Source organism: Octopus sinensis, linkage group LG8 (genome assembly GCF_006345805.1).
Source record: "Octopus sinensis linkage group LG8, ASM634580v1, whole genome shotgun sequence".
In the NCBI taxonomy this organism is placed as follows: Eukaryota; Metazoa; Mollusca; class Cephalopoda; order Octopoda; family Octopodidae; genus Octopus; species Octopus sinensis.
In genome coordinates this window covers 69,918,489-69,931,694 of record NC_043004.1, presented here as the reverse complement: position 1 = coordinate 69,931,694, position 13,206 = coordinate 69,918,489, and the positions used below count along the sequence as shown (strand labels likewise).

The following is a 13,206-nucleotide window of genomic DNA, read 5'->3' as shown; positions in this document are numbered from 1 at the left end:
GTTAAATCAATTGTATCAAACCCCAGTACTCAACTGGTACTTATTTTATCAACCCCAAAAGGCTGAAAGACAAAGTCAACCTCAGTGGAATTTTGAACTCAGAATAATAATAATAATAATAATAATAATTAAAAAAATAAAATATCAACATCATTATTATTATTGTGTTCAGGTGGCAAGCTTGCAGTAACGTTAGAATGCTGGGCAACATGCTTAGCAGTATTTCATTTGTTGGTACATTCTGAGTTCAAATTCTGCCGAGGTCGACTCCGTCTGGGGTTGACTAGTCCACTCCCCCAAAATTTCAGGCCTTGTGCCTTTAGTGAAAAAGATTATTATTATTATTGTATTAAGGCGGTGAGCCAGCAAAATCACTATTGCTCTGGAAAAAATGCTTACTGGCATTTTGTCCACCATTCTGAGTTCAAATAGCGACACGGTCGATAAAATAAGTGCCAGTGGAGCGCAAGTGTCGATATAATTTACTCACCCCCACCTATTCCTGAAATTTCAGGCTTTGTGCTTATAGTAGAAAGAATTATTATTTCTGAGTTCTGAAGTCAACTTTGCCTTTCATCCTTTCGGAGATGACAAAATAGGTACCAGTTGAACACTCGGGTCGATGTAATTGACCCATCATATCTCCCAAAATTGCTGCCCTTGTGGCAAAATTTGAAACCAACTTCTTTTGTGAACAAAAGAAACCTAGTTAACCAGGTGTTCTTCCAAAGCCAGTCTGTATTCGTATTAAGGATGACTACCAAATGCTACTATCATCCACATCTCCAAAAAGAAACAAACAAAAAGTATATTTTCCCTCTCCTCCACCTCATCCCTTTATTAATGAGAAAACAAAACAGTTTACATCCATGTAATTCTACTTTTTTCTTCACTAGGATCCCTCACAAACACACTTCTAGGGGGAACTTTCCTTTATGAGAAACATTGGTTTAAAGGACCAGGCTGATTGGCTTAATTATAATATTACATAGTGTTAAATAATATTTTTTTTTTATCGTTTAAATTTTACTTGCTTTAGTGATTGGACTGCTGCCATGCTGGGCTGCCACCTGGAAAGAATTTCTCAAACAAAATAACCCCCAAATTATTATTTTTTTTAAAGCATGTTATTTATTTTATTGATCTCTTTTGCCAAACTGCTAAGTTACAGGGGACATAAACACTGGTTGAATCTGGTATCAGAAAACATTTACCCAAGTGGGACTGAACCAGAAGCCCAGTGGTTACAAAGCAAACTTCTTAACCTCACAACTATGCTTATATTATATATATATATATATATATATATATAAATATAAGAGAGTTACCGCTAAGTGGTTAACTCTAGTGCTAAAAATAGCTCCTTATTCTGGTATAGCCACCGAAGTTGTTTTTATGTGCTAAGCCACTTGGTGTTAAACTGATGGTATTATTAAATTAATATCTAATTTTTCACCCTCATTTATGAGTGTATATATATATATATATATATATATTATTTTTATTTATTTATTATTATTATATGCACCCACACACAACAGCATAAACTGTTTATTATAGTTCTTCAGATATACACCTACCTAATGCAATATACAAAAGCAGTACTTCCTCTTCTTCTAATCCTCCTCTTCTTCTAATCCTCCTCTTCTCCTACTCCTCCTCTTCTTTGAGCTAAAGGAAATTGGCAACTTTATTTATTTATTTATTTCTATATTGTTTGATTTCAATGCTAATCTAAATGTTTCTTCTTAAAATACATTCCTAAATTCTCTGGAGGGTTTGTTTCCATTTTTATTTAATTTTGAGTATTATCTTATGTGTGTGTGTGTGTGAAAGAGAGAGAGAGAGAGACTTAATTTAAATTACCTGAGAAGGTATGAAGAACTTCCTTGGAAATATCTGCCATGCTGTAAAGTCTTCTTCCTCAAAGAAAAACGTCCTTTTTTTTTTTTTTTCTTTATTCGTTTTCAGGAGCATTAATTAGTCTGTGTAGAGTAACGAGTCGTTTGTGCTGAGGCTATTTTTAGCTACTGTGTCACATTTTACAACTGGAAACAGTTTAGAAAAAAACAAAAAAAAGAGATGCAACATGTTCATATTAAAATAAAACTGATATAATTATTACAAATGCGCATTAATTAATTTTAAATGGTGGTGTTGCTCCAGCTGGCCAGCTTCAACGGTTAAAACAAACTAAAGAACAGCTGTTGTTTTTTGACCCTGGGTCAACCTTAGTTGAGTACTTCTATGAAATATGAGCTATGGCAGTCTTTTATTTTTCAGACACTGTGTACCGAGGACTACATTTCCCAGTGTGACTTTTTTGCTTTGTAGACAAGCAGTGTGTGATTTGAGACAAATGTAGCTGCTTATTCTAACAAATCAAGAAATCTTCTCTGGCCCAGGTTGTATCAGCTGGTGTACATTTTATAATTGAAGCCTGAAGATCAGAGTAGTTTTATTAACCCTTTCGTTACTGTATTTATTTTGAGATGCTCTGTGTTTCTTTCAATTATTTTAAAATATGACAAAGAATTTAGTAAAATAACTTAGTTATCATTAAGCTAGTGTTAGGAACATAAATTGTGACTAAGGTTTGGTGGAAGATTTTAATTCAAAACTTATGGAAACAAGACATTTGTACTCAGAGCCAGTTTCAGCCGGTTTTGGCCGGGTTGGTAATGAAAGGGTTAAGGTAGAAATGCTAATGATTGTTAGAAAAACTCATTGTTAGCTATTTGTCAGACATTAACACATATTTCTCTCATCAACCCTCTTATTATTTATTTATCATGGTTATTTCCTTAAAAAATGCACTGTTTGAGTAATCTAACATAAACTTGTTGAACTATAATAATAATAATCCTTTCTACTATAGGCACAAGGCCTTAAATTTGGTGGGAGGGGACTAGTCAATTACATCGACCCCCAGTGTTTCACTGTTACTTAATTTATCGACCCCGAAAGGATGAAAGACAAAGTCAACCTTGGCGGAATTTGAACTCAGAACGTAGTGATGGGCAAAATATTGCTAAGCATTTCATCCTGCATGCTAAGAGCCTTTGCTAGCTTACCACCTTAATAATAATAATAATAATAATAATAATAATGATAATGATTTCAAATTTTGGGGGAGAGGGTAAGTTGATTACATTAACCCTGGTACTTATTTTATCGACCCCTGAAAGGTTGAAAGGCAAAGTCATCCTCGGCAGAATTTGAACTCCGAACATAAAGTGGACGAAAGGTTGCTAAGCATTTTTTACATCATGCTAATGATTCTGCCAAGATAATAACAACAACAACAACAGTGACAATAAGGATAATGATAACATAATTCATTCTCATTTTGGCTCAAGGCTGGCAATTTTGAGGGTAGGGAGTAAGTTGTCCTCAGTACTTGACTGGTACTTTGTCATTGAGCCCCGGGAGATGAAAAGTTGACCTTAATGGGATTTCAACTAAGAGCAAATACTACACAGCATTTTGTCAGGTGCTGTAAAGATTCTGTCAATCTCATTGCTCTTGTTTAGGTACCAATCTTGGGGGAAAGAAGTTAGTTAATGCCATTAATCCCTGTATTTTATAGATACTTTCATTTTATCAAGCCCCTGAAAGAATGAAAAGTAAAGGTGACTCTGGCAAGAATTGAACTTGGGTTATAAAGAGCCAGAACTAAACATTGCAAGATATTTTATTTGACCATCTATCATTTCTGCCAATCTTCCACCCTAATAATAATAATAATCATCCTTTCTACTATAGGCACAAGGCCTGGAATTTGGGGAGGGAGATAGGTGATTACATCAACCCCAGTACTTGACTGGTTCTTAGTTTATCAGCCCCAAAAGGATGAAAGGCAAAGTCAACCTTGGCCGATGCCTGAAATTGTTGGGGAGTGGACGAGTTGATTACATCACCCCTGGTACTTATTTCATTGACCTGAGTAGTATTTGAAATATGATGGTAATAATAATAAATTGAAAAATATCAGGAGCTAACCATGGAGGGGTGACAAGATTGTGGAAGGCCAAGATGACAACTATTCTTGTGGTAATTGGGGCACTTGGCATAGCACACAAACTGCTACCTAAAGGGCTGCAGGACATATTAGAATTGAAACTCACATTGTCAATCTTCTATTCTCTACAAGAATCTTCAGAAATATTCTTGAGATTCAAGGAGACTTGTTACCAGACCTCAAGACGGCATCCTTGCTAACCAAAATAGCCTTTAATAGTTAGAATAAGGATAATAATAATATTAATTCAGTAAGTATTAATAAAGTATTTTCTAATTACATTGTTTTTATGGAGATTAATTAATTCTAAGTTGTAGAAATGTTATTTTTTATTCTCTTTTACTATGTTTTTTTTTTCTTATGAAAACTTTATCAGCAACACTGTGAGTCAGTGATATTTTACATTCAGAACAAACTGGTTTTAATTAATAACTGCTCTCCTCTGTTATTAAAATTGCTATTATTTTTAAGTTAAAGAAATAATCACTATCATTAGTTCATTAGCTCCTTTAATGTTCTACGTTCAAATCTTGCTAAGATCACTCTTGGCCTTTCATTTTTTCTGAGTCAATAAAATACCAGTCATATACGGGGGTGAGGGTTAGGATGTCATCAATTAACCCAGTCCTCTCAAAAATTGCTGGCCCTGTACCAGAATTTGTAACATTATTATTATTACTTCTGCCTTAGTAAAGGCAGAGGTATTGTTTTCAGTCATGTTTGTTTGTTTGTCCATGGACAAGATATCTCAAGAACCGCTGGATGGATTCGGATGAAACTTTCAGAGATGTTTGGTCTCGTGACCAGCACAAACAGATTAGACTTTGGGATCGATCTGGTACCGGACAAGGATTCTGGATTATTTTTCCTGCTTTTTTTTTTTTACTCAATTTTTGAGAGCGGTCGGGTTCATTTTTAGTATTCTCATTTGTGAGAGCAGTCAAGTTTATTTCAGATATTCTCATTTTAAAATTCATCTCTGGCTAATCGTTGAGAGGACGTTGGTGTTGCCTTGGCAGAGGTTTGCACTCTCTGAGTGCTTCTTGTTATTATTATTATTATTATTATTAAAAGGCAATGTATTGACAGACTCAGAGTTTCAAAACAAAATACTCTTCAGTATTTATGTTGGTATTTTACATTCTGTGTTCAAATTCTGATATCAGTTTTACCTTTCATCACGCCAGGGTTGATAAAGAGAAGCACTAGGGTCAATGGAATCAAACTAACCTCACTTCCTCCTCTCAAAATTGTTGACCTTGTACTTAAATGAGAAACCATTACTACTACTATTACCACCACCACCACCATGTAAGGCAGTGAGCTGGCAGAGTTGTTAGCAAAGCCTGGCAAAATGCTAAGCAGCATTTCATCTGTCTTTGCATTCCAAGTTCAAATTGTGCTAGGATCAATAAAATAAGTACCAGTTGTACACTGGGGTTGATTTAGTTGACTTAGCCCTTCCCCCAAACCTGCTGGCTTTGTACCAAAATTTGAAACCATCATTATCATCATCATCCAATCATGGTGGATTGGTAGGATCATGAGAGCATTGGGCAAAATGCTTTGCTGTACTTAGTTACAACATTTTACATGCTGAGTTCAAATCCTGTCTAGGTCAACTTGGCTTTCTTTTTTGTGATTGATAAAATAAGAACCAGTCAAGTATTGGAGTTGATGCAATCAGCTGTTCCCCATGCCCCAAATTTCAGGCTTTGTGCTCTTATTAAAGACAATATTATTATTAAGGTAGCAAGCTGGCAGAGTTGGTAGCATGCGGGACAAAATACTTTGTGACATTTCTTCTAGTTTTATGTTCTGAGTTCAAATTCTGCCAAGATCAGCTTTGCCTTTTATCCTTTCTGGTCAATTAAATTAAATACCATTTGAGCACTGGGGTTGATGTAATCAACCAGCCCTTTCTCCCATAATTTCAGGTTTTGTGCCTATACTAGAATTAATATTGTCACCAATTTTGCCATCACTGTCATTATCATCATCATCATCAATGTCAACACGGTTTATTTCCTTCTTTACTGCTTGAAATATATTTATAATTTTTTTTTAAAGAAAATAGTATGTTTAAATTTATTTTTGAAATCTCTTCCCACAGAGAATAGGACACTTCGTAAAAGCAATTTTTTTCATCATTATTATTATTATTATTATAAAGAAATCATTTATTAATATTATCATCATTATTTATTACTCATTAATTCATTATTATTATTATTATTATTAATTGGTGCTCTTTTTTTTTTTAGTGCCAATTCTTGTTATTTTCTGCTGTTTCTTGACTTGCTGTGATGCACTTACATGTAAACAAAAAATAAATTAAAAACATTATATCAAAGTCTGCCATCAAAGCTAGCGTCTGTGTGTGTGTGTGTGCATGTAAGTGTGTATGTATGTTTCCATTGTGTATGATATGATGTTGGTATACACTGACTTTGATCTGCGATTGAAAGAAGGCTGGTAGAAACTATGAATGAAGCTGCTGATTCCAAGCATCTCTCTGTCTATCCTCACCGATACTGATACTGCAGCAGCTGTAGACCAAGATACACTTGTACAGAAATATCAGCATGTCTGTGATTGATATTTTTATGTAAGATTTTGTTCTAAAAAGGTAATAAATTATGTGAAAAGTTTCCCCCCATCTATTTGTTTTGTTGTTTGTTTTTTGCTTTATATTCTATATATATATATATATATATCAATAATACAGTGATTGTTTCTTATCAGGAACAAAAAGTTTAATAGGACTGCTATAGAAGTGCTCAATTGAATGAGACAAATATATCAAACTAAGGTTACAGAACAAACAAATGCAAGGTTACCCACATAAGATTTCATAACTTGAACATTTAATCATAGAAAATACATTTAGACATCACGGAAGATGGAATATAATTCATCTGTACAAGCATATAAGAAAGTGCGAGAAAAAATGTGTGAATTAAAAGTTAATACTTTTGCGATTAAGAAAAATATATTTTTTTAAAAAAACCATTACAACACCTAGAAGGTAAGATGTAAAAATATAGTATTAAGTAATATATATATATATATATAGGTATATAAAAATATATAGAAAAAAATATAAATATAGGAAGCATATAAAAATATATAATATAAAATAAAGGTTCATCGTTTAGAAAATCTTATAAAATTACTTATCGAATAAGAGAGGCCTTATAGTCAAAAAGAGGAAACCATATTTACTTAATTCCCTATGGCCATTTCAGGGGTATATTATTGTGTTTAAGGCACTAGGGTGCATCACACTAATAACTCCTTCGTCCTTTTATAAGCGCTGTCTCTCTCGCTCTCTCTCTCTGCATTCATAGAGAGAATTATCATCGCCACCACCACACAATCATGAGAATCTTTCTATATATAGATAGCGAGAGAAAGTAATAATGAGTGAATGAGAATAACGATGAAGGGTTTAAAAAGCGTAAAAATAATGAAGGCAGCGGAGGAAAGATAGTAGACGCTATCAAACGACGTTATAGAGAGAAAGTGAAAGCAAGGGAGGAGAGATGGAGGAAGACAGGCAGATAAAAGAATGAGAGTAGACTTGCCAAAGTGTGCGTTTTTGGCCCTAGTAACCACACCTTTTAAGATAAGGATTTCTAACCTAACCCACTCGCATCCTCACCTCATTTTACATGTCCCTGTAAATTTTGGAGTCAATCCAACGGGATCTAGTGGCCTTTAACCCGTTCTCAATGCCAAAAACCAGACAAACAAACTTTTTTGTATTTCAGAGTTATAATATAGACTAGCTGAAGGTGACCCGCTCTACGCGCAGGTAAGAGTGTGGTTGTTACTTTCTGTTGCTTTCTTTCAGACCGTAAAAAGCACCATCCGAACGTGGCCGATTGCAGCGTCGCCTTGACTTGCTTCTGTGCCGGTGGCACGTAAAAAGCACCAACTGATCGTTGCCGCAGCGAGCCTCCCTGGCACCTGTGCCGGCGGCACGAAAAAAGCACCAACTACACTCACAGAGTGGTTGGCGTTAGGAAGGTCATCCACCTGTAGAAACACTGCCAGATCAGACTGGAGCCTGGTGCAGCCTCCTGGCTTCCCAGACCCCGGTCACACTGTCCAACCCGTGCTAGCACGGAAAACGGACGTTAAACGATGATGATAATTCTCCGTCTTTGTTTCTCACTCCTTTCTCTCTCACTTTCCCACTCTCTTACTTTTCTTTTCTTTCGGACTCTCCCTCGTTTTCTCTTACTCTCTATCTTTATCTATCTCTCTCCCATTTATAAACAACAGAAGATCTTGAGTAAGTTGAGAAATAAAATATTTAGAAAGATCAATCATAAATATCAGGCAGTGGCAACGGAAAGGTCTGCTTCAAGGCAGACAGCAAAATGCTAACATTTAAAAGGGACAGACGAACTTGCGAGCTGAATAAAAATAATAAAATATTGGAAACCAAAGTTCGAAGGGATAGAATCTGAGGATAGTAGAGTCACCATGGCTGGCATTTCTTAACGACAGACAGCAACGTATTGACAGTTTAACGGCTGGCGTAAAATTTTGAACTTGATGTAAAAGAAAATTCGTAAACACCAAGTTTTGAAGCGATTCTTTCTCACGACAGTAGACTCACCATGGCAAGCATTCAAAACTTCTTTATCATGGACGACAACACATTGACGATTAAAAGGCTGGCGCAAATTTTTTAGCTTGATGTAACAGAGAATTCCTAAACACCTGCTCCTTGAAATTTTAATCCCATTCCAGCCCCATTTAGACCCCTTTTCACATTTTGGTTAATATAACCCGATTTCATTCGGGTCTACTGGGGCCACATTTTATAAGATGAGGAATTTTGTCCTAGAATTGACGCCTTTCATTTGAGGAAAAAAATAGTTGTCATGCAAACTTGCCAGCACTTTTAACATATGTGTGCATATTTTCAGCTGAATCGACCGACTACGTAATGCACACATTATATATATATATATATATGTGTGTGTGTGTGTGCACACATTATATATGCAAATGTATACAAATGAGATATATATCTGTATAAATTAAATTAGAGATAAAACCGCTAATAGGCAAATCAAACAGTGAAAAACCAAAAACAAAAACCAAAAAAAATATAATATAGAAAATATATAAAATATAAAATTGAAAAATTTAAATTATTTAAATTGAAAATAAAAATTATTAAATTATATTTATAATTTGTTTAAAAATATATATAACTATGAAAAAGTATGAAAAAGTTTAATATACATAAATACAGATATATACACTTTGTATATATACATTATATATATATATTTATATATAGAACATACACACACACATACATTATATATACATATTTATATATAGAACACACACATACATTATATATACATATTTATATATAGAACACACACACATACATTATATATACATATTTATATATAGAACATACACACACACACACATAAATGAACGCAAGAATATCTGATTCATAATATTTGTTCTCATGCTCATGTGTTGTTGGTGACAGACAGATACATAAAAGAACGTCGAACTGATGGGAAGGTAGGAAACAGAGTGAGTGAAAAAGAGAGGAAATAGCGAGAGTGACAGATACTTTAAATAACGGTAGTGGACTTGTCAAGTTTATAAATGAAGGGAAGTGAGAGGGTAATGGAGGAAATAGCGTGAGTGAGGAAGATGGCCCCTAGCAACCACACCTTTTAAGATAGGTCACCTCATTCTACATGTCCCTGTAAATTTTGGAGCGAATCGGACGGGATGTAGTGGCATTGAAAGTGATCCAAGCGGTAAAAACGCATTTCAGTTTTATATATAGTGATATACAGCAGGAGTGGCTGTGTGGTAAGTAGCTTGTTTACCAACCACATGGTTCCGGGTTCAGTCCCACTGCGTGGCACCTTGGGCAAGTGTCTTCTATTATAGCCTCGGGCCGACCAAAGCCTTGTGAGTGGATTTGGTAGACGGAAACTGAAAGAAGCCCACCATATATATGTATATATATATATGTGTGTGTGTGTGTTTGTCCCCCTAGCATTGCTTGACAACCGATGCTGGTGTGTTTATGTCCCCGTCACTTAGCGGTTTGACAAAAGAGACCGATAGAATAAGTACTGGGCTTACAAAGAATAAGTCCCGGTTCGAGTTGCTCGATTAAAGGTGGTGCTCCAGCATGGCCGCAGTCAAATGACTGAAACAAGTAAAAGAGTATATATATATATATATATATATATATAGAGAGAGAGAGAGAGAGAGAATGAGCAAAGTAGCTAGTTCTATAATCTCTAGATGAGATGTTATAAGTAGTAACAATACTAGACAGTAATATCTTTTGCCACTATAAGGTGGCTGTTCTATACAGAACTATGTTACTCCAGTTTAACCCCAGGCAAACATCTTTTCCAGCTGGTTAACGAGACACAACCTGTGTCTGATATACTGTGAGCAAGGGAGCGAACCACACACCTCTATCTTGACAAGAGCATTAGACCATGGTTTCTAGGTTTTTACCCTTCTTCGGTACTGGATACCTGCGTGCTAGAGATGTGTGTGATATCCAACGTAATGTTTGTCAAGAATTAAGGACAATATCATTATTTCTGTCGACAACTTTTTAGCTTCGGCCGCTGATCTCATAACGAGCAAAGTAGCCTGTTCTATGTTGAAATTGGCCAAATCCTACCTCTTACTCCTACCCTACAATGTCTTTCTAGAAAGAAGCAATCACATTCTCAAAATCTCAAAGCTCTGAGTTATTCTTTTACTTGTTTCAGTCATGTGACTGTGACCATGCTGGAGCAACACCTTTAGTCAAGCAAATCGGCCCCAGGACTTTTTCTTTGTAAGCCTAGCACTTCTATCGGTCCCTTTTGCTGAACCGCTAAGTTATGGGAATGTAAACACACCAGCATCGGTTGTCAAGTGATGTTGGGGGGACAAACCCAGTCACACAAACATATAGACACACATACATATATATATATATATATATATATTATACATATACATATATACAATGGGCTTCTTTCAGTTTCCATCAAATCCACTCATAAGGCTTTGGTCAGCCTAAGGCTATAGTAGAAAACACTTGCCCAAGTTGCCACACAGTGGGATTGAACCCAGAACCATTTGGTTCATAAGCAAGCTACTTACCGCACTATATATATATATAGTAAATCCAAATAAACGAAGAACAAAAAAAAAACAACAACATGAGGACGTGGTACATGTAAAGTATTAGCAGACACTCGGGGAAGGAAAGAAAGGTGGTTTAATGTTTTGAGCAAAGCACTTCTTCGGAAAGAGAGGAAAGTCCAATAGAAAAGGAAGATGGAGGAAGGAAATCGCCAACAATTCACATGTGGTTACATTTTGAAATGTGTGCATATATATATATATATATACATATATATATATATATACATATATATATATATACATATATATATATATACATATATATATATATATACACATATATATATATATACTTTGATACTTTGATAGGTTTCGGCCATTATTGGCCCAGGCCATGTCTAACTTAAGGCACACCACCTGGTGAAGTCTTTCAAGTCAGAATTTGGGCACTATGGCCCACTCAAGTAGAGAGTTATTGTTTACAGAGACATATCCGGGTGTAGGGGGTTTATCCGGGATTTCTTGAAGGAATCTGTCCAAAGACTTCTTGAACCCTATAGGGTCAGTTTCTGTTTTAATGTGTTTTGGTGTAATGTTAAAGAGAGCGGGGCCAATTGAGGTGAAATAATTGTGCCGTATTGTTGTTATGAGATGAGAGTGCGATTTTTGTTTTGGGCGGATGGCACGGGGCCCAAGCCTTGGATGTACCTTAAAGGTGATGCCAACATCATTTGGGCAATGCTGATGGAATATTTTCCACATCATGCAGATGATGTAGCGCTCACGACGACGTTGGAGAGAATAGAGTTTTAGCTTTTCTAGTCGACCCCAATAGTCGAGGCCTGTCATGCCATCTATCTCTTTTTGTGATTGCCCTTTGAGGTGCTTCAACTTTTATGATACCTTGTATTGTGTGGGGAGACCACAGTGGACAACAGTATTCAAGGTGGGGTCGGGCAAAAGTGGAGAAGAGAAGGATAATGGTGTGGATATCTCTCGACTGGAAAGTTCTGAGAATCCAGGAACACATTCTGCGGGCCATGTCAACTTTGGTGTTTATATGAGTGGCCCAGCTTACGTTGTTGTCCACAATTACTCCCAAGTCTCTGATGTTGTTGGACGCCGCGAGAGTTTCACCTGAAGGAAGGGAGTATGGAGTTTCAGGGCATGTCCTCTTTCCAAAGTGATTAGCTCAATTTATCCTCGTTCAGCAGCATATTGTTTTTTTTCTGCCCATTGGATAACAGCCATATACATATATATATATACAAAGAGCAATAAAGATTCAAGTTAATTTAAAAAAATTTACTTGAATATGGTACCTAACTTAGATGCAACGAATATGGTACCTAACTTGTATGAAACGATCGTACTAAAAACCTATCCATTCTTGTTGCTTCTTTCTCGCATATTATATATATATATATAATATATATTAATATATATACATATATATATATATATAACATATATATATATATATATACATACATATATATATATATATATATATATACATATATATATATATACATATATATATATATATATACATCATCATCATCATCGTTTAGCGTCCGCTTGTATATATATATATACATATATATATATATATACATATATATATATATATACATATATATATAATATATATATATATATATATATATATATATATATATATATATATATATATACATCATTATCATCATCATCATTGTTTAGCGTCCGCTTATATATATATATATATATACATATATATATATATACACAAGATATTGTGATAGCCTGGGCTTCAGAGGCCCACGGCTCTTCAATATCCTCCCGAAGAACCTGAGAGACCTGCAAGGTGTAGATGCGGATGTCTTTAAAGTAGGACTGGATCTCTTCCTGTCAGGTGTCCCGGATGAACCAACTTCACGACAGGAGGTGCAGATGAGGGCAGCTGCATCGAACTCTCTCATGCATCAGATGGCGTTTGCTAAAAAGCATCCGTGAGGTAAAATCGTGTAGCAAACCAAATGGCG

The 13,206-nt window shown here is 35.3% G+C and overlaps 1 long non-coding RNA gene across 1 annotated transcript; it reads left to right on the top strand.

The window, feature by feature from the left end:
* Window positions 1-129: 129 nt before the first annotated feature.
* Window positions 130-8,353, top strand: LOC118764572. The gene is made up of 3 exons (XR_005000394.1): window positions 130-559; window positions 5,845-6,097; window positions 8,332-8,353. It is a non-coding gene; the product is annotated as an uncharacterized LOC118764572 (long non-coding RNA).
* Window positions 8,354-13,206: the final 4,853 nt, after the last annotated feature.